Source organism: Copidosoma floridanum, unplaced genomic scaffold (genome assembly GCF_036245765.1).
Source record: "Copidosoma floridanum isolate Cflo_tuat_1 unplaced genomic scaffold, Cflo_Japanese_pri ptg000011l, whole genome shotgun sequence".
NCBI lineage: Eukaryota > Metazoa > Arthropoda > Insecta > Hymenoptera > Encyrtidae > Copidosoma > Copidosoma floridanum.
The window spans coordinates 618,251-640,193 of record NW_028321888.1 but is presented as its reverse complement, the minus strand read 5'-3'; the positions used below and the strand labels follow the sequence as shown (position 1 = coordinate 640,193).

Sequence of the window (21,943 nt, the reverse complement as noted above, 5' to 3'; positions counted from 1 at the left end):
ACGTCTTCGACGTTATACCGGGAGACGTTGGGAAAGAGCACTACAACTAGCCCCAAAGCTTCGGACTTTGTAATTTTTCTTCCAATCAGTCTGGGTCTTCAACAGTAAGCCAGAGAAGATCACCCTGAGGTATTCAGGCAGTCACAATTGCTGTTAACTGCAGTCAAGAAAGAGTTAACTTAAGAAGCTCACCGGTCTTTTTTAGGGCCATCGGACGTCGAACTACCTTGCCAACAAATGTATTAAAATTAACAAAGTTGACTGAAAATAGCCTTTAGGGGTCATAAAAGTCGTAAGCACACCAATAGTCGCAAAAGGGTATACTGGAAAGAAAACCTCAAATGTATCTAATAAATACAATTTGAGGCGTCAAGAAACTGACGCAGAAAATTTATCGAGATTTAAACAGCAGCGTCAAAATCGTCAACTTAAGAGTCCATTACGTGAGAGATCAGCTTTTCATTGTACCCTCACAGGAATCTCTGAAATCTTTAAAGATCCTACTTCAGATTTTTTAATGAGTAGAAAATGTATTTGTGTTTTTGTGGCAATAAAAATGTTGGGTTTAAGGTCCAGGACTTTGTTGCTCTGGTAATAAAATTGTGAGATATGAGAAAAAACAATTTTTTTTCAATATAAATTTTTTGGGGGTTTAAAATCTTAACAGCTTTAAAAAATAGCCCTTTTCGTGAATTACACAGAAGAAACTAAATCAACAACTTCTTATAGCCATCGATTATTTTATGGCATAAAGAACGCACGGTACTTTTCAGCATAATTATTTTTTTGAATTTTCACACCTTATTATTTGACCAAATAAACTATATGGATTCCGAAAAAATATGTTTTTAATAAGAAGATTTTTGTTCTGAGATGTATCGAAAATATGTGTAAAATTTTCTAACTAAAAATGTTTCACATTACATGTCAACACACTACGGTGTTTTATTTAGTAAGTCTCGGGCGAAGCCGAGACGGGGGGCTGCTAGTAATTGATAACATTAAAAGACCACAACAAGTTTTGTACAAACTTTTTTACAACTTCTGAATTTTAATAATTTTCAAAGTACATATCACTTTTATTCTTTGTTATTATCAATCCAACTGTTATGGGTATTGTCAAAGCCCAACCACTTGACGAATATTTGATTTCCTCGTCGACGAAGAATTTTTTCAACAAGATAAGTATCAGGATACTTGGTTTTCTGCAGTTCCGGCTCGTAGAAGCCTCCAGAAATTGGCTGATTTTGGTAATCTTTCAAATGGTAAGTTGGTGGATTGGTTAGAGCTACTCGTGTTATAGTGAATACCTCAGTCGACCAGTTAGGTGTGTATCCTTTTTCAAATACTTGCTTAGCATTACTTATTCGCACTTTGTCTCCCACTTTAAATTTCGGTAGTTTTCTCATCCCAATTGTTGTTGATAAAATTTTTTTCAAAATTTCATTTTCAGCAGCAGCTGACACATCCTTTGGTTTCATAGCTATTGTCCGATGTTTCCAATTATTATAGGCCGTCAGTAACTTAGGTAAGATGTCAATCCACTTATATCTGCCACGCAAGCTGAAATTTTTCCACATATCATGCTTTAGTGTACGATTGAATCGCTCACATATAGATGCTTTAAGGTTACTATAAGTCGAGTACAAGTTAATTTTGTTCTTTTGCATGAGACTTTGGAAATTCACATTGTAAAACTCTTTGCCATGATCTGTTTGCAAATTAGTTGGAACTCTTCCCTCTGTTAATATCGACTTCATAGCTGCAGTCACATCTTTACCGGTTTTATTCTTTACGGGCACAGCCCATGCATACTTGGAGAATACATCTATAACTGTAAGCAAATACCTATAACCTTTATTTTCATGAGCATAAGGTATCATCTCCACAAGATCAGCTTGCCATGTTTCATCCAAGCCTCGAATATCAAACTTTCGGCGAAGGTAGTTGCGTCTCGCAGGTTTATAAAGCTCTTCCACTACTGCTTCCATCTCTCTTAACTGTCTTCTGGAGTTATACTAGATATATGTGCTACAATCTCCTTCAGTGTATTTATTTCACGCTGCAAATTTAGTGTTGTTTCTGAGAATACATCACTTAAATTGCTCAATAGTAGATTTATTTTCTCTTGTTCATCCAAAATGAAACTTTTTTCTTTCTGTAAAGTAGTGAGATTTACAGCATCTTGAGGTTGAATAGCTGGTGCAATATTGCACAACCTTTTATTTTTCAAGTCAAATTGACCATCTGTGGTGAGATTATATCCAATTCCTCGAGGACCTCGACTACCACGTTTCAACTTAACTGATCCACGTCCGAACACGTCGATGCTCATTTTTACACTGAAGTAGAATTGATAACGATTCTCAATATATGATATTAGCTTCACGAAGCTCCTCAACGATTGAATTCATTTCATGAGTGTGACTAGGATTACCGGCTGATTTTTCTGCCACTAGTAATCTTAGCCGATTGACCAGCTCGTTAGAATCGTCCCAGTAAACGTAGTCCATTTGCACGTTCAGCCTAGCAATTTTAAATGAAGGTATGGACCCGCCTTTCTTCTTAATTTTAGAGAGATTAAATAATGGGGCAATAACGTTTTTGAATTTATTACTATTGTATGGACGAATCGTCTCATTTTTGTCAAATTTTCTTTTATGCGCACTTGACGTTTCCAAGATTTGTTTGTATTTAACTAAATTATCTGGTGTCATGTGCTTTTTATCAGGATGCTTTTTTGTAAGTAACTCCATGAATCCATCAGTCATTGGATATCTTAGATCCTTTATTTGAATTTGATTATTTTTGAAATATATAGGCGAATCACCAAGTATATGTTGTCCGTTTTTTTACCTTTCTTACCCCATAAATTCGATCCAGTTCTGACTCTTTTCTATCAAGTATTTGTAAGTATGGATTCATAGGTTCATTTTTATCGATGTCATGCGCTAAATCATCATCGTCACTTTTTTCAGCAACGGTATCATAGTCTTTGATAGTATCATTCGACGAAAAAGTATCTTCTTCATCATCACTGTTACTATTAGCTGATTGGAACATTGATGCGTCGGTATTATTAATTTTTGACTTAAAAGGCTTGAAGCGTTTTTTAAGTAAAGATTCAGAGCTAAGTGGCACGTTTTTGACTTTCTTTGTGTCATCGATAATTTTAAGAAGTGGATCAGTAATAGGCTTGAAAGTCTCTCTAATCTGCTTTTCAAAATTTTCTCTTCCTGACTTTAACAATCGATGCTTACGTCGAACAGCTTCTCTAGCTTTTTCAACTTGCCGAAGAACGTCTTTTTCCTCACGAAAAGTGTCCATGTTGATCGCTTGATGGTTAACAAGAGACTAATACGTACTTAATAAGCCTGAGTAATATTTATAGCAAAAGAATCAAATCCTCTCCTATATCTACCATTATCAACATCTCTTTCCTTGTCTATTACGACAAATCCATGTTTTTCAACTCTCCAACAGTTTACACATAATTTTTTGAATTCATTGTACGTCATATCAGTATTAACATGATCATTATAGATGTGCTTCAAATTCATGTCATCTTGTCGAAATATTACTAAAAGATTTAAATTATCTCTGACTAAGTGCTTTGGAACTTGAGCATAGGATTGGCATAGATAGAAGCAGTCAACGCTTTTGTGACGTCCCATGCAGAAAAAGGCTTTCACATTATCTTGTTTTTCACAGGCAATGTCGTCAAATATCATTATGGAGTTGGGTAGTGCCTTATCAGGAGATATGACTGATTCATGATCGCTGTATGAAAAATACTTTACACCATCTATGGGCTCCAACAGTTGTTCTAGAAACTTCTACTTTGGCTGATTCAGCGACTTTGAGTATAGATAAACATTCTCAAATCTCAATCCGTTGGGGTGAGTAATTAAAGCCAGCAAGCTGTTTGTTTTTCCACAGTTTGACGGACCACAAAGAACAGCTCTTATCATATCGGGTAGCAAATCACCATGGCGTTGGATTTTCTTATCTTGCTTAACGATTCCGTCGAAATTCACGACAGGAAGTTTTATATTCTGATCTATGAAGCTCATGTTTACTGTATGCTGACTCAACTGAGACTGAAACATGATACTGTAAATGGTTTGCCTATATATTTTGAAACTCATATGTCATCGAATTTCCTACTCTTGTTTATCAGTTTGTTGAAATTTATGACAGGAAGTTAAATATTCTGTTCCTCGGAGCTCGTGGTTACTGCATGCTGAAATATGAAACGATAAATAGTGCTCTACATATATTTTCGAGCTCATTCATCGTTAAGCACTTGGAAAGTAATGATCATTCATCATCGCAAAGGCTGTGGAATTATAAACACACTTATCAATAAACTGCCTATAGAGCTGCACGTACCAGGATATCAATATTGTGGACCGGGCACTAAACTAGCCAAGAGATTAGCTCGCGGAGATCCGGGTATCAATCCATTGGATCAGGCGTGCAAGCAACACGATATAGCCTATTCGCAGGATCGAAAAAATATTACAGCAAGAAACATCGCTGACAAAATTCTCGCTGAAAAGGCGTGGCAAAGATTCAAAGCCACAGACGCTAGTTTAGGGGAAAAAGCTGCTGCTTTTACTATTACCAGTGCCATGAAATTGAAATCCAAACTCGGCATGGGAGCATTCCCTAGTACGAATTCTAGTAAAGTGAGTAAGAACAAAATGAAGCCGAAGAAAACTACTTTGAAAAGCTTAATTCGAAGTGCTTTAAAGTCCATGATTCCTAATCGTAGTGTTCGAAAAGCTATAAGTTCGGCGTTAAAGAGAGCTCAGGATGCTGTGAAAAAAGCTGGTGGTAGGAAAAATATTGTAATACCTCGAGTATTGCCTATCCCGCAGAAAACTGGAGGATTCCTACCATACCTTATTCCTGCATTTGCTGGCCTAAGTGCTATAGGCACTATCACTAATGGTGTAACTGGAATTGTCAAGGCTATTAATGATGCTAAAGTTGCTCGAAAACAGCTAGAGGAGAGTGAGAGGCATAATAAAGAAATGGAAGCACTCTTACTTGGAAAGGGGCTGTTTTTAAAACCATATAAGAACGGCTTAGGTCTACATTTAAGGCTTGGAAAAGGCTTAAAAGATGGAAAAAAAAAAAAATTTTTACGTAAAACTGCCTTACCGAGCTCTCACAGACTATGACCTCATCAAGTATGCAAAAATTTTGAAAATACCGCATTTCCGTGGAGTTTTCATGAGAAATGCTTTGCCAGCCGATGGCCCACGTTTTTCCGAATCAGCAATAGTCAATCTCGATGATAAGGATGGTCCTGGTACTCACTGGGTTGCCTATAGAAAGCGAGGCAATAACGTGACGTATTTCGACAGTTTTGGTGACCTACAGCCACCGATTGATCTACTGCTATATCTTGGTGTTAGATGTGTCAAATATAATTATGAAAGGTTCCAAGATTTTGGTACATACAACTGCGGCCATCTTTGCTTATGCTTTCTTTGTGAAAAACTTAATTATCAGCCAATATAAATGTATCCCAATACGCAAGTAACATTAGTCATTGACAAACCGTCATGGAAGAATCATTGACATTAAGTTTATCAGGAACATCGTCTATTCTTGAAGCACAATATTTTCCACCTATCGAGTTGTCACCAGCACATAACTACGTTATTGGTCTAGTAGAACTCCTAACTTTCAATTCAATTCCAAATATTGACGAAGGTAATAATAAATTTTACGTAGGCGATAAAGTGGTTGTTTTTCCAACTGGCAGCTACGAAATTTAAGATATTGAGTCATTTCTGATCGACGTGTTACAACCCGACGATATAGCTATTAGCATTAAACCAAATAATAATAATACTCTTCGCAGTGTGATAACGTGTAGTCATACTATTGACTTCAGGCCAAAAGATTCTATAGGCCGTCTTTTAGGCTTTACTGAACGAATTCTTAGAGATACCAGTACTCACATCTCAGATTTACCTGTTGCTATTCTCAAGGTTAACACATTGAGAGTTGAGTGTAATATCACTAGTGGAGCCTATATAAACGGAGAAAAAGTTCATACCATCCACGAGTTTTTCCCTGCTGTACCACCGGGATACAAGATTGTCGAAGTTCCATCGCAAATCATTGATTTACCCGTTGCTGTTAAAATTATAGATCTTCTTCAAGTACGCATTGTTGATCAGGAAGGTAACTTGATTAATTTTCGTGGAGAAGTTATAAATACAAGACTACACTTGAAACAACTCAACTGAAATGGGCATAGTGTACAACAATAGTAAAGTTGGACGAGGCTATGAAAAAAAATTAACGAGGGTGAGGACGAATAGTCATCTACGAGACAACAAAATTGGACGAAGCTATAAGAATAAACCAAAATGGATGAGACGGATCAGTCGTCGACGAACGCTCAAAGCGTTAACACGTCACAACGTCCAGTTCTTAAAAAACCTAGGCCTAAAAGTAAGAGCTCTTGGTGGCAAATAACTTGTGCTTTTTTTTGCTGCCTTCAAACGAGAAAAAGTTGTGATGGAAGAGATTCTTGGGATTCAGTCAGGTGTCGTGTTTGATGAGTCGGTTGCACACTACGAAATTCATGCACATCGACCCCACATTGCATCAGCATTTAATAGCAGTGATGAAATTCGCATCTTAATTCAACATCAAGATTTATGTCTTTTACCCTCTCAAAGTTCCCTACGTATTTCTGGACGTATAACAACTGGAGATGATAAATCTCTTGAGAAAACAAAACTAGTTAATAACACCATCTGCCATCTGTTTGAAGAAATACGATATGAACTAAATGGTATTGAAAGTGATAGGTGTAAGAATGTTGGATTGACAACTTTAATGAAAGTATGGATATCTTTGTCTCCCAGTCAGAGTTTAATGCTTGAAAATGCTGGTTAGATAGACATTGAAAAGAAAAAATCTATTATCAATGATCATTCTTATTTTGAAGTGTCAATACCTTTGAGTATGATATTTGGTTTCGCTGAAGACTATCGCAAAGTTGTGGTTAATGCAAAACATGAATTAATTCTTACAAGATCAAGAGATGATGTTAGTGCCGTTATACAAGTACCTGAAAATAAAATTTTTGAAAAGTATAAGCTTAAATTGACTCAGATTGAGTGGCTTGTGCCTTACATAACTGCATCAGACAGACGAAAAATTCGTTTGTTTGATGTTATTGCAAAAGACAAGCCTATTTCTATGAGTTTCCGCAATTGGGAGTTGTATGAGTATCCTCTTTTGCCAAAAATTTCTAGACATGTGTGGACTGTCAAAACTTCCAATCAGTTGGAAAAGCCTCGTTTTGTTATTTTGGGCTTTCAGAATAAGCGAAAAAATGATCCTGCTTTTAATGCCAGTCTCTTTGATCACTGTAATATCAGCAATGTAAAGCTTTTCTTAAACTCACAGTACTATCCTTATGAAAATCTTAATCTTGATATTAATAAAAATCAGTTTTCAACATTACATGATATGTATAAGAATTTTCCAGCCGCCTATTACGGGAAAGAACCAGAACCTATGCTGAATAAAAAAGATTTTATCACACACATGCCTCTTATTGTAATTGACTGCTCTAAGCAGAATGAAGCTTTGAAAAGCACGCCAGTGGACGTGCGCTTGGAGTTTGAAGCACGAAAGAATTTCCCGGAAAATGTATCTGCTTACTGTCTCATTCTACACGATCACATCGTAGAGTACAATCCCATTAGTGGTGACGTGAGAAAACTTGTTTAAGCACGTATATAAAATTAAAAAAAAAAATACTAGCAGTGAAGTCAGTCTTTATCATGATGGAGTACATGGTGGACATGCAGGGCTTTAAGAAGCCTGGCAACGATTATGTGCTTAAAGAGTTGGCGATTCTTCCACTCCATGGAGATGATGAGCCTCAAGTATTTCTCTTCAAGCCGCCATTTTCTTGGCGCAAACTAAATGATAAATACAAACGTGAAAATTTATGGCTTAAACTATCCTATCATGGATTAGATTGGCAATCAGATGTTATCGACTACACAGAAATTGGTAATGTTCTTCGGGAGAATCTCAAAGATGCTAAGAAGATTTTTGTGATTGGAGAAGTGAAGAAAAGGTGGCTCGAAAGGTTTAATTTTCAAGTTAATGATATGGTTGATTATCCAGAGTTTGAACTCCCAACATTAGCTACTGCATGTCCTCACCATAATGGTGCGTATAGATCTATGTGTGCCACCCACAATGTCAAACGAATGAAAAAATTCTACTTTCATGTGGAATGGGAAGATGTTACTGATTCTGAAGAAGATGTATAATAAAAAACTCAATGAAACTGTATTTTATTTTAAATTGTGTCATAAATAAATGTATTGAATTATATTGTTGTTATTATTTATGTAGCCTTTCCCTCAAAACTAGTTTAAGATTAAAATATTAAGAACCGATGATTCATTCTGATAAAACACATACTTGCGCAGTGCCTACACTAACGTGTATATAAACTAATTTCGGTGCAGAGTACTGCTTAGTTCATCACGCAGCATCAAACGCAACGGATACGCGTTTATATCGCAGTTAGTACGACGCTTTTGAGCTGCAAAATAAAAATGGATTTTTACGAGGATTATGTTATTGAGATTAAAGGTTTTCTGGACGCTTCTCGACAGTTTTTACCAAAAGAAGTGGCTGTGGTGTCGCTTATGAGACCAGCGATCAGTCATTGGATTGTGCGGCCCCCGTGCAATTTTTCCACCTTACCTATGGATGTGCGCCAAAACAACGACTTTCAGTCGAAGCGAGTGCATGGACTTCGCTGGTTCGAGGGTGATTGTTCCATTAGAAAGTTACAGCAACATTTGTACACTGTAGCAAAAAATGCACATCGAATTTACGTTTATAAAGATAATACAGCCACTTATTTGGAATCGACCATAGGGTGTACTGTGATTAACATTCAGCAGTATATGGTGTGCCATCGCGTCACATTCTTAATATGGGATATTCAACAAAGGCGTTAATGTGTGGTACTCATGATGTACAAAAAAGTCTACGTAGAAAGCAATATTGCGCACTTAGTAAAGCTCATCAAATAAAATTGTGGCTTTGCTCTTTGGTGGAAAGTAGCATTGAACCAGACACAGAATGTTTTTTAGACGCGCTTAATAGTTATAAGAAGAAATTTTCTAAAACGCTTCCCAGTTGGGGTACTGTTGATGAAATTTATGCTAATGATATTGATACTGATACTGATAGTGACTCTGAAACTGATACTAATGTTGGTGTCAAAAACGATGACTGTGTGTAGGCAAAAAAAAAAAAGAGTAACGTAAGCATAAAATTTAAGATCAAAAAATTAAAGTACATCTTGCCGTGTGGTAGTACAAAGAAATTAGCGCCGTCTTATAAGCTGATGAGAATTTGCGTATTGCTTCAGTTATCCTGTAACGATAGATCAGGCAACATCAACAACATGGGTCCGATCTTTAGCAAACCAAAATATGAGAGCCTCAGTAAGAAGGAGGAGGAGGAGGGAGATAAAAATAGCCGGAAACCTCTTTTAGAAAAGCACGTTGAGGCATCTCAACCAAAAGTGAAGGGAAATTATTATTCCGAAAATATTCGCTCTTATCCAAATAAAGATGGATATGATATATTAAAAAAAAAAATCAATAACCATGAAATTCTTGTGTATTTTTTTTTTTTTGAAGCTAGCAAAAATATATGTGTATTAAAATTAAGGTTTTGTTATTATTGAAACCCATTTACATACTATTCTAAAAATCTTAAACTTTAATTCATAAGCTGGCTGAATTCCTTGGCAAGGTACTGCGTCGAATAAGCCAACGTTGGTCGCAGCTAAACAGGATACGCGATCCGCTACATCCACATATGATGCTGGTACATTATACGCCTAAATAAGAAGCGAAGAGTTATCGGCCACGGCTTACACATACGTGTATCCTAGCATGACTCGTTGCACCCGCTCTTGCTAAGAAAAAAATTTTACACTGGAACATTATACGCCTATAAATAAGAAGCGAAAAGTCATCGGCCACGGCTAACACATCCGTATAGATAAGAAATAATAGCTCCATTACTTAGCAAGGTACTGCGTTGAGTAAGCCAACGTTGGTCGCAGCTGAACGGGATACGCGATCCGCTACATCCACTGATAAGAAATACACGTTCATGCTTGATCATCTTCCTCTCGCGCTGTACGTTGGGCTTGTTACACCTACACCTTTCGGACCCATCCTGATGACGTCGGAGCTTGATTCGCGGTCGGAAAGGAAGGGAGCTGTCAATACCATCCGACATCACAGCATCCAGAAGAGGCCCCCTTCACCTGACGTTACTATCCGAGTAGTCCGCACCACCCACCGCCCGTGCCCCTCCTCCCACCGCCCGATCAGCCCCCACCACCGCCTCTCCTCCACCGCCTCTTCTCCACCCACAGCTATAGCTAGAGCCTCTCCCCCCACCACTACCTCAGGGGGGGGAGCTGGGGGGGGGTGCCAGAACTGCCATGGTTTACCTACTATTGTACTCATTACATCATAACTCAAGGCTTTTTTTTCTTGTTAGAAATTACAGTCTTCAATCTTCGCACATCTCCTTTAGTCACATCTAAGACCCATTAGTCTTATAAATGGTTTGATCGATGTCCGTACTGTGTAATTACTTGATTCTCAGTCCTGGCGATACAGCACTTGGCCCCAGTATCACTGTCGTGAGATACAATTCCAATGGCATCCTTGGCAGTAGCCTCGAAGATGTGCAGCTCAAAAGTCAGGGGCATTATGCGACCGATCAGGGTGGGATCAGCCTGCATGAGCTTAAGCAGCCCGAAGCAGCCAAACTTAAGAAGCGGCCAAACTTCTTCATTTTCTATTCGTCAACGTGGCCAGCTGAACTCGCTGTACGGATTTCTGAGAGCAAGAAAATCGGAGGACCGTCGTCTACGAGGCCTTAAGCGATACCTTACTGGCTTTCTTTTCAAAAACAATAGGTAGATAGAGATGACGCGGTGCTCAGTCGGTGGGCAAACTTTGTCCTCTGAAAAGGGGTTATATCGGTTATACAAGATATATTTTTCTAATACTACCGATTAGAGGACTTACAGGCAAAAATACACAGGACTCGCAGTTCGCAGTTCGCAGTATGAGTGATGCCACCCTCACTGGCGCTAGACACAATAATAAATACAAATTATTTAATTTAAACCAAAATTTGACAACAGCCGTATAATTTTTTTATTTGTATACTATACACTCCAAACCGCCCAAACGCAAACACTCCAAAGTCCAAACTCCAAAACTTTTAACAGTCCACACTATAGTGTGTATACCTATTAGTGTATGTATTACTACATTTATATATAGGCTTTCATAACACCCCAGATGCAGACGATTTTGTTGGAGCGAATTTCTCGCGCATGCGTATTTCAACATATAGATATAGTATAGTTGATATGGTAATACGCAAATAAATAAATATATGCGCACTACATAACTGTTAATAGTTTATAACAACTTAAGAGTCAATTTTATTCTGCGTGTTACGCGGAAATTAATGACGTTCTTATAATTAAGCTGCGTGTGATAGATTTATTGTAATGGATGATTGAAAATTTACCCAGCACCCGCAAATAATTATTAATTACTACAGAAGTATGTCACGCGCAATTGTTTTACAAGTAGCGGAAATTCGAGGAAATTACGCGCAATTTTTTGGCTATTTTTGCAGATTTTTAGAAACAGTTCGGGTGCCCATGTCACACAACCAAGCTTTTCAAAGGATAGTTAGTATACAAAATATTGTCATAATGCCCCAACGGAAAAAATTAGTGTGAAAAAACGTAGCAAACCGTACGTAACTTTCTGTGATGTAATGTACAGTTTGGTTGGATTTCGGACCACAGTTACAGTTTGTTACGTTTTGTTACGTTTGTTTATAGTCAACTACAACCCAACACATTGTCTTACGATTCGTTACATTTTTTTATAATTCTAAAAAGACACTTGAATCTCGTGAAAAAGCAACTGTAGTAAACTCTAATAAACTGTAAGAAAGTGTTGTCATCTGTAATGTCTTATAACAGCTTACAGTTTTTTGCAGTTCATTACATTTTTTTATATTTTATTATCATTGATAACTTTTAGACACATTTCGTTACATTTTCGAATAAAATTTGCCTCGAATAAAAAAAACTTGAGTAACTATTATAAAAAAGTATAAGTGTAACAGCATGTGGTAAATCATATTAAAACGTAAGAAAATGTAAAAAAACGTAACACAACATAATAAAATGTAAGAAATTTCCGAAATCCATGAGACTATTACAGTTTCTTACATTTTCTTACATTTTCTTGCGGGTTACGGCATATTATTACACATGTTCACTTTTTCTAACATTTTGTTACGTTTTTAAATTTCCGCTGGGGTAGATACCCGCTGGCAACACCCGTGGACAAGTATGATGTGCGGTCCAACTGGCTGTGGAAAAACAATTTTTGTTAAAAAATTTTTCAACAATATATAACAAATGCCAAATGCTACCTTTAAATATATTTTATTTTATCATGCAGAGTGGCAGAATGGTGATAAAAGTTAAAATTTTGTGAAAAGTAGACAGCAAATTGAATTTCATAAGGATGCCAATACCATAAGAATATTTAAACGACCCTTATATATGTGCTGTGCATATGGAAATATTTTAAATCCTGTGTGGGCCACTCATACGATCTCTGAATTATCTTGTAACCCTACGCTATTGAGACCGCGATGTTTTTAAAACCCGCTTACAGCATCACGGAATTGTTGAGTGGTGGGTAACAAGGAACGCGTTACTTCGATACATCCTTGCAACGCTGGCGTTAGTTTCAGACGATTAATCGTATACGAATCGGGTTCCACGGCGATCTGGCCTATTTTCTACGTCCGAAAGCTCCATAGCTGAAGTGTTGATTTCTGACCGTGCGATTTCATCGACTTCCCTATTACATTTGTTGGCTGATGGTCCGATATATTTCGTATTAATATTGGAAAATTTTGTCATCTGTATTCGCTACGTGCACAATTTTGAAGCAGCGCCAACCTAGGGAAAAAAGAGAACTATTGGTCTGGCACAGCAAAAGGCAATATTCGCGATATGTGCTTGATACCTATAGGAACACAGTACCTCGATAGATACACGAAAGGTTCTGTGTTTATTATATCACGAATTAATACAATGTCTCAAGTGGTACAATCCTATGTGAATAACTAAAGACAAAATTTGTACTACAAGCACTATAAGCGCTTGAGTATTACTTCAACACAAGTCCGTGTACTGTGTGATAAGTGACATATTTTATTAGTTTGCAATGTAGTCAACACAGACCTCCTCTGACTAATCAGAGAGCTCCGTTAGCCCTATACTAGCGTGTTACACAGTATGTACACACGTTCATACGATACACTTAGAGGATCAGACCCCAGCTAAAAACTCTAAGAAATACACAGTATCCAATGTATTTCACTGCGTTTTTTAATGAACATGCCTTAGTTAAATATGTATGTACTACTCATAATTTTATTGAAAATTTAACCCTTAGAATGGTTGTCGATGTATAAACACATAACTTTCTGATGATAGTATAATGCTTAGAAGTCTGCTAGCAGAAGACAAACCTATCGTTTAGTTTCACATATTAGCACAGGTATTGCTGCGATCGCTTTTTCAGCTTGTGCACGTAGCGAATATTAACTAACTGCGTCTATTATCACTCCTTATTTTGTTTCGTGGCTCAACGCAGTCATCTCCTGTCGTTACACTCGCACTAAAAGAAAATTCTAAGTTCTCCCGGGCAGAAGATATTATAAATACTTTTCAATAAAAACAAAAAAAATTTTTTTTAATAAATAAAAAAAAACAATTCCAAATAATTTTAAATAAAAACAAATAAAAAAAATTAATTGCTTATTTTTACTAATAAAAATAAAGCACTTAAAATATTTATTATATAAATTTAGACAATAATTCTAAATATTTTTGCATATTTTTTTAATTTTTAAAAAAAAATTTCTTATTTTTTTTAGTTTCAAATTATTTTTAAAATTACTATTTTTTTTTTTTTTTTTTTTTGACACGAAAAAAATGAATATTACTACAATGTGATTTGCATTATCTTATATCTTCCAGATAGCTTTCTTAACCTTTTCAGATAGTTGGAAATAAGAATACAGGAAAACGCTTGTAGTTTGTTAAATACAATTTATTTTATTCATTTTCACATTAGCAAGCAATACTTTTCTTTATTTATACTAACGTTGCTGCTATTAAAGCACATTACATTTAAAATACTTTGAAGGTATGATTTCTTACAGTTTACAACGTACACCCGAGGGAAAGTGATCTTTTCTCCAAGCATTTTACCCTAAGGGGATGTTCATGGTGAAAGCAGAAAGCATAAGCAGCGTTGGCTTGTATATCTATGTTCATAAAAATCTTAAAGCATACACTACTGGAGTGAGCATGGCAATGCTTAACAGTGTGACGAGACAAACCGAGTTTAAGTAGTAATGTCTCGCTGAAACGCGATTGGTCGGTCTTCAAACCTTTCTGTTTTCAAGTGTACCAAGTTGACTTAATCGTGTTTCAGCAAGAGAGAGATAGCTACTACTGAAAGTTGGTCAGTCTCGTCACGCTGTAAAGCACTGCCATGCTCACTCCAGTATATTATATGCTCTAAGGTAAAAACAGAAAGCTCATGGCTTATGTTTTCAAAGACATCCAAGTCAATACCGCTTATTCTTTCTACTTCCACCGTAAATTTAACAAGGCTTGAATGGCAACTTCACACGTTGTTTCTCCTGCAGATGGCGTTAGATCCGTTATGGCCTTAGTTAACTAAAAGGAAATAATGTTTAATGTTGCCATTCAGGGTTAACGCCAGGAAAAAAATTACTTCTATTCAAGTGTACACAATCTTATCAAATTAACAAGTGAGCTTTCGTTTTGTATGAACAAGTCGTTCAAAAAAAAATTTTTTTTAATATTTGAAAGAATAATATAAAAAAATGTTCATCATTACAGCCTAATAAATTCTTGTTCTTCCTGGTCCTCATCGGAATCTAAAATTGGATACTTTTCAACCTTTTTTACCCATGTCTTAGATCCGTTTATAGCTCGACGAGCATAATCATTCATAGACTGCAACTCATTGCTGAACAGAGGCTCTCTACATCCATAGTGGTTTAAATAGTGTATTAAGTGTTCTTTGATAGCTCTTCTTTTTTTTGGAGTCAAAACTTGCAAATCAGTAGTTTTCGTAGTTTTTTTTACACACCTTTGAGACAGAGCCTTGTAACCTCAGGTAGCATACATCATCGTAATATAAAATTTACTAGGTCTTAAAGTTCCATAAACGTTGTAGACAGATGATTTTTTAGCCTTAACATTATTTCCTGGGTTTAATATTCTTGGTTGTCCTTTTAGCTGTGTAACTACTTCCTCTGCAGCTTGTTCTACGATAGCAGCCACTAAAAAAATGTATAACAATTTTGCACATTTTTTATTACGTCTTGATGATTGACATGTACATAACTCAGCATTTTAACGAGAAGTTCCTTATATATATGAAAAATTTGAGTTCTTTATCAAAGAGAAACTTTCATTTTTTTTAAATTAAAAAAATCAATATACGTTATGCATAGTAGTTCGGTTCATAAAGATAAAAAAATTAGATATGTTTCTTTGTATATTTTTTGTTATATTCAAACAGTTTTATGTGAGTTATTTAAATACATTTTCTATGAAGATACTACAAAATTATTTGGTAAATTTAATAAGAGCAGATGAGTAAAATTAAAAATTGATTATAGTACTCTAAGTAATCTATAAATTATATAATATTTAAAAGTTAAACACTAAAAAAAGGACTTAATAATAATAATACTACTCATACCTGTTAGTGCTTCTTTTGTTGCGCACTTTTTCTCTGACTTATTCCATGTGTCATGTAGTCTTTGAATGACTTTGTGAGCAGTTACTTTTTTTCTTGATTCTTCTAGTAATTGTAATTTTAATTTTTTCATTTAATTGTCATCATCGTCATCAGATAAATGTGACGGTTGTATCTACAAATAAATTTAAATATGCCAACCATCTAATTACTTCAGTTTTAAACTTATGTCATAATTACTTACCGGAGACGTATTACTATTGCGATTTGTAGTAAAAATTGCTAGATTCTCTTCATCATCACTATCTTCATCTTTATTTGATCCTGATGCAAAAGGATTATTATTATTCGAACCTAAAGTTTTCTGATATTGATCTACGATACTCTTAGTTGTATCAACATTACTTTTATTTCTCAGTTTCTTCTTTGCCTGTCCAAAAATAACAAAATATTCAGACAACATTATTACAACATACAAGACAGCGGTTGTAAGTGTTACCTTGTTGTGCTGCTGTGCTTTACTAATTTCATTTGCCTGAGAATCTTCGTCTAAATCTTGACTAAAATCAGATGTGTTCAATTTTGGCACGTGTGCTCTTTTTTCAGCCAATTTTTCAACAGCTTCTCTAGTTTCTAAGAAATTTATGCAGACTTTACACTATTTACTTCACACTTATTAGATTACTAGCAATTGCAACAACTCTATTGTAATACTTGCCACCCACTATCAATATTTGGCACTGAAAAGTCCATGTTTCTGTCGAACACTTGAAAAGAAGAAATATCTTTTGGTTGATGTCCAACACCTTTACATACAAAATCTTGTAAAGTGGACGTATGTACGTACTCATAAGAGTTCGTTGGTTTCACGGATACATAAGCAAACATCTGTAAAGTGATACAAAATCAACTAGGGACGATTTCAAAAAAACTAATTTTAAAGTATGCTTTATTAGAAGAATACATAAGAAAAGACACAATGCAAAAAATGAAATATCTTAAAAGTGTTATACATATATATATTCATCACGAAAAGGTTAAGGGTCTTACACAAAAATTGGAATATACAAGATATAACTTGACCACGGTGTAAGATATACACAGGTGGTCACACTGTCCATATTGCCTACATTAAATTTTTGTGAACATTTTGTGTCATTTATGCTTTATCGCACCAGGTGTCGTAATAAAAAACGAGGACCGAGACCGAGCAAACGAGCTTGATTGGGGGGTGCTACTGTCGATTTACTGGTGATGTGATCCGCAATCCTGCTAGCAGTAAAGCAGACTATATTTTCGAGTAGCTTAATTTTTGGGATATTTTGGTGTGCATGTTTGTTTACGTTAGCTAAATATAAAAAAATTAGATGAAGTTCCGCGTCGTCTGCTTTTTTTACTGCTGGTGGGATTGCGGATCACATCACCAGTAAATCGACAGTAGCGCCCCCCAATCAAGCAACGTTGTAACGTCTCACATATGTAACTGCTGGTGGCGATTGCGGATTACACCCATAGTTGCGACCATATCTTTGTTTCCTGATGGAAAAAGAGGTATAGGTCTGTTCAGTCTGTTCACTCACTTTGAGTTTAGCGGAACAGTGAAACCCCCTTTTCAATATGAACGTTCACAATGAAATAAGCAAAAAATGTCTATGTGAATAGCTCCTGTGTTTTAGTATCGTTCTCCTACAACTTATCGGCAACTTTTTACTGTCTTATGATATCGTATGTCATGTTGAAGTTGCCGGAAATTTGTCAGAAAACGATACCTAAACAGGCCCTTGCCCTTGCCCCTAGCTAGCACCACTGCCTTGAAGAATGAGCAGTCTATCCGCAGTCTATCCTTTATATGTCTTTGTCACTTACTACCATTGTATGTAAATGCGGTCTAATGTTTACCATCTGGCATCGTTGTGCAGTGGCTTTTGTAGTAATAAGAACTTTAATTTTCCATACAAACATCCGAGCTTACATCGTCCAGTTACTTTTTTGTCAGCAAATGCTTTGATTTGTTGTACATTTAGTTAAAAAAAAATTTACTTTTAAAATGAACAATGCACCAAGTTCTACGGTGTATAAAAGTTGGTTGGATCCAAACTCCAAGCAAAAACAACCTAAAGCAAGTCAATATTATGATCGAAAACGAAAGTATGAAGCACTTATCAATGTTAGTCTAATTTCATTGTACTATGAATAAGTATCTTAAAAATGTATTTTAGGTTAAAGAATATTGTGATGCTGCTAACAAACTAACTGATGTGTAGCAAATTTTACGGACATTTCTTTGTGGAGAGACTGTACCTTAACTATTTTTTTTTTTACCAAAATTTTGTGTACATTATATAAGTAAATATTTGTAAGGTTTACCTCCTTGATTTATGTATTATTTCTCTTTTATCTAACTTTTTTAACGGCTCATTGAAGTAATTATGAAAAAGCAGTGGTAGATTTCCTTTTCGTAGTCTGATCGAAAAGATGGCTATGAAAGTTTAATTTTGCTTATTGAGTTATTAAATTATAATCTTCATGGGTAAGTATGTATATACTATTGATATTGAAAATCTAATTAATTATTGCTGTTGCTTTACTTATATGGTCTGGATACTTAACAGTAGTTTGTATAGTACAAGTAATGTAGTAATAAAAATTTTACAAATAAATTTAAAAAAAGTAACTGTACTTTAAATATTTGTGTATCTTCAACGATAAACTTTCTTCACAGGAACTGGATTTCACAACAGATTCTGACAGCGATGAAACTCATAATGTAGACAATCCCGTCTCTGATGTTAATACTGCAAGCAGTAATCCAAAATATGATTTTCAGTGAAGTGATGATTTTCATTACAGTGATTGGATAAATGCCATATTATATGATTGTAACACATTAAGTATTAAAAAAAAAACCAGCAATGATAGTGATGATGATGATGGTGATGAAGGTAATCATGAGGATTGTAATGATGATTCTTAGAGTGAAGCAGATTATCAGTTTAAAAGAAAAATATTGATGGAAAAAAATATTAAAAGAAAAAAAATTTTTCTTAATACAAGAGTACGTGAAATGACTGATACCAGTAATCGTGAAATTCTCTTGATGTGCATGCTGCTGGCAGTCTGACATTCTTTAACTTGGGAAGCACTCTTAGATATAATCAACCTAATTAATAAATTGTTTGGAAAAGATATTATTAGCTTAAGCAACTACAAACTTTTAAGTTTTTTCCCAGCCAGAAAGGAGTGGTTTGCATATCACGTACACTGTCCTTCATGTAAACACTACATAGGAAACCGGTCCTCACTGACATCAGATCTAATATGCGTTTCATGTGCTTCAGTCGTACATGAAGTATCTAAAGCTCCTTATTTTTCAACCCTTAATATGAGAGAGCAACTAAAGGAGTTGTTAGAAAGTGATGTTGTGCAACCATATTTAATGTATCGAAGAAGCCGTCAGAAAAAAAATGTTAATAACATTGAAGATGTTATTGATGGTGACATGTATAAGCGTCTATCTGCACCTGGGAAAATTTAATTTAAAGAAAATAATTTTTCTTATATTTTTAACACAGATGGTTGTAAAGCAGCTGATTCAAGCCCTCTTTCCGTTTGGCTGGTATATATAAAGATCAATGAATTACCACCAAAAATTCGGGATAACCATATACTTTTAATTGGGTTATAGGTTAACCACGAAAAACCAACTATGAATGCATTTTTACCACCATTGATCAACGAAATGAATGATTTGTCTTCTAATGGAATTGAATGGTTATTGATGGGAAAACCTATCCATTCAAAAGTAATTCCTTTAGGATGTTGTGTCGATTCAGTTTGTAGATGCAGCTTACTGAATATGAAGTAGTTCAATGGTATATATGGCTGCACGTTTTGTTATCACCCGACCGAAAATATCGAGGGAGTAAGGAAATATCCTATGAACGACAATTTTTATCCTCTTCGAACGCATGACGAAAAAGTCAAAGACATGCTTGACACTCATACACATTATGAGCAAGAAGAAAAAAACAAGGTTGGAACAATTATCAATGGAGTGAAGGGTGTCTCAGCTTTAATTAACTTGAAATATTTCGACTTAGATGATGGAATGTCACCTGACAGCATGCATTGCGTTTTTCTTGGAGTTATCAACCAATACACAGAATTGATTCTGAACTTATCTCAGCAAGCGTTTTACGTTGGATCTCCAAACAATTACACTGTCATCGATGAACTCTTCTTTTAATAAGACCGCCTAAACATATAACGAGAACTCCTAGATCATTAAAGAAACGAGCTTCGTGGAAAGCTTCTTAGTGGCGCTCTTGGCTTCTATATTATTGTATAATTTGCTTAAACGGTGTATTGCCGGTCAAATATTTCAAACACTTAAGTAAATTAGTTTGTGATATTCAGTTGTTACAAAGCGATTATATCAGTTCTAATGATGTGAAGGCAGCTAATAGATTGTTAGTAGAGTTTGTCATTGACTTTGAAAGAAATTTTGGAAAAAATCAAATGACGTACAACGTTCATCTTTTATTACACATTCCGCGAAGTGCTGCCAATTTTGGACCACTACACGCACATGACGCATTTTGTTTTGAAGATGAAAACCGAACCTTATTGCATATGAAGAAAAGTCCAACTACAGTTGCAGTTCAGATTGCTAATCGTTATTTTTTTTATAGATCTATACCAAAATTTGCAAAGCGATTTTTAAAAGGACCTAGATTTTTTGAATTCACAGAGCACTTTGAAAATTAAGTAGCTTTTTTTCTGAAAACAGATAATGCAACAGCCATTGGTCCAGGAATTTCGCACTATTTTAATAACAATAAAGAAGAATTAGGTTTTAGTGGACCTTGTGTATGTTATAACAAAATTATTTACAAAAATTGTAGATACAGTACACTCAAGTATTCACAAAATTTAAAAATTATAGATTCCTTCATTGAAATGAAATCTGGTTCAAAAGGAGTTATAATGAAAATTTGCGAAAGAAACAAAAAAAAAACCAAATTATAATTTTTTATCATCCTATAGTAGTTGTCCAAACACCCGCATTCAATATTTTTTACTTAAGACATATTCAGAAATGTTATATTGAGTACGATAACGTGGGTGTGTGTTTTCCTAAAAATATCAGAAATCAGTGTATCTTGACTGTATTAAATGATAAGATGTACATTAGTTCTCTCATTAGAGGATCAGTTTTATATTAATTAACGCCATAGTTGTTGATATAATGAAGCACACCAAAGCTTAAACTGTATATTGTATTACAATAAATATATTTCTACATACTTGATCATTGCTTATTATATTTATTATGTGGGGCAATCATACATTACAAGTAAAAAATAACCTCAAAATTTTGGTGAAAATTACTATTTATTTGTTAGACAATTAAAGGTAAAGTTTAGTACTCTACTACTTAAATTATAAAAGTTCGTACCCATTTAATAAATAATTAATTATTGCAATAGATTCAATTTAATTAAGCTTGTAAATAAATACAAAAAATGATAAATAATAACGAATAGTTTAAAAAATATTTAAAAAGAAAACAAAAATTTTTAATAAAAATAAAATAAATTTCTAAATTTGTACAAAAATTATTTAAAATTATTTAAAATTATTTAAAATTATTGTAAAAATATTTTCCACATTGATTTATCTTTCGATTTTTTAGTCAATATTTACATTATCTTCTGCCTGGGCTCTAACGAAACTATCATATATATTACGTATTGCGAGAGGTTAAGAAAACACAAAAACCAAAATGAAAAATACGATAAAGTACACGCGGCAAAAAAATGTATATTTATGGTGATGCGACCGGATCCATCGTCTTCACGCCGTCGACGTAAGCAAGAGCTGCTGACTCGAGAGAAGTGCTCCCGAAAGTGGCATCCAAAGTAGTGCAACATTCAAATTGGCTACATGGAGCAAAACGCAGAAACCCACACAACGCAACAGAATTTCTA

The 21,943-nt window shown here is 35.0% G+C and overlaps 1 long non-coding RNA gene and 1 pseudogene across 1 annotated transcript; both read left to right on the top strand.

Moving 5' to 3' along the window:
• The first annotated feature begins 17,835 nt into the window (after nucleotides 1-17,835).
• Nucleotides 17,836-18,829, top strand: LOC149375137 (uncharacterized). Its single transcript, XR_016292888.1, has 2 exons — nucleotides 17,836-18,120; nucleotides 18,676-18,829. It is a non-coding gene; the product is annotated as an uncharacterized LOC149375137 (long non-coding RNA).
• A 116-nt stretch (nucleotides 18,830-18,945) lies between these two features.
• LOC149375136 (uncharacterized) lies at nucleotides 18,946-21,178 on the top strand (annotated as a pseudogene).
• Nucleotides 21,179-21,943: the final 765 nt, after the last annotated feature.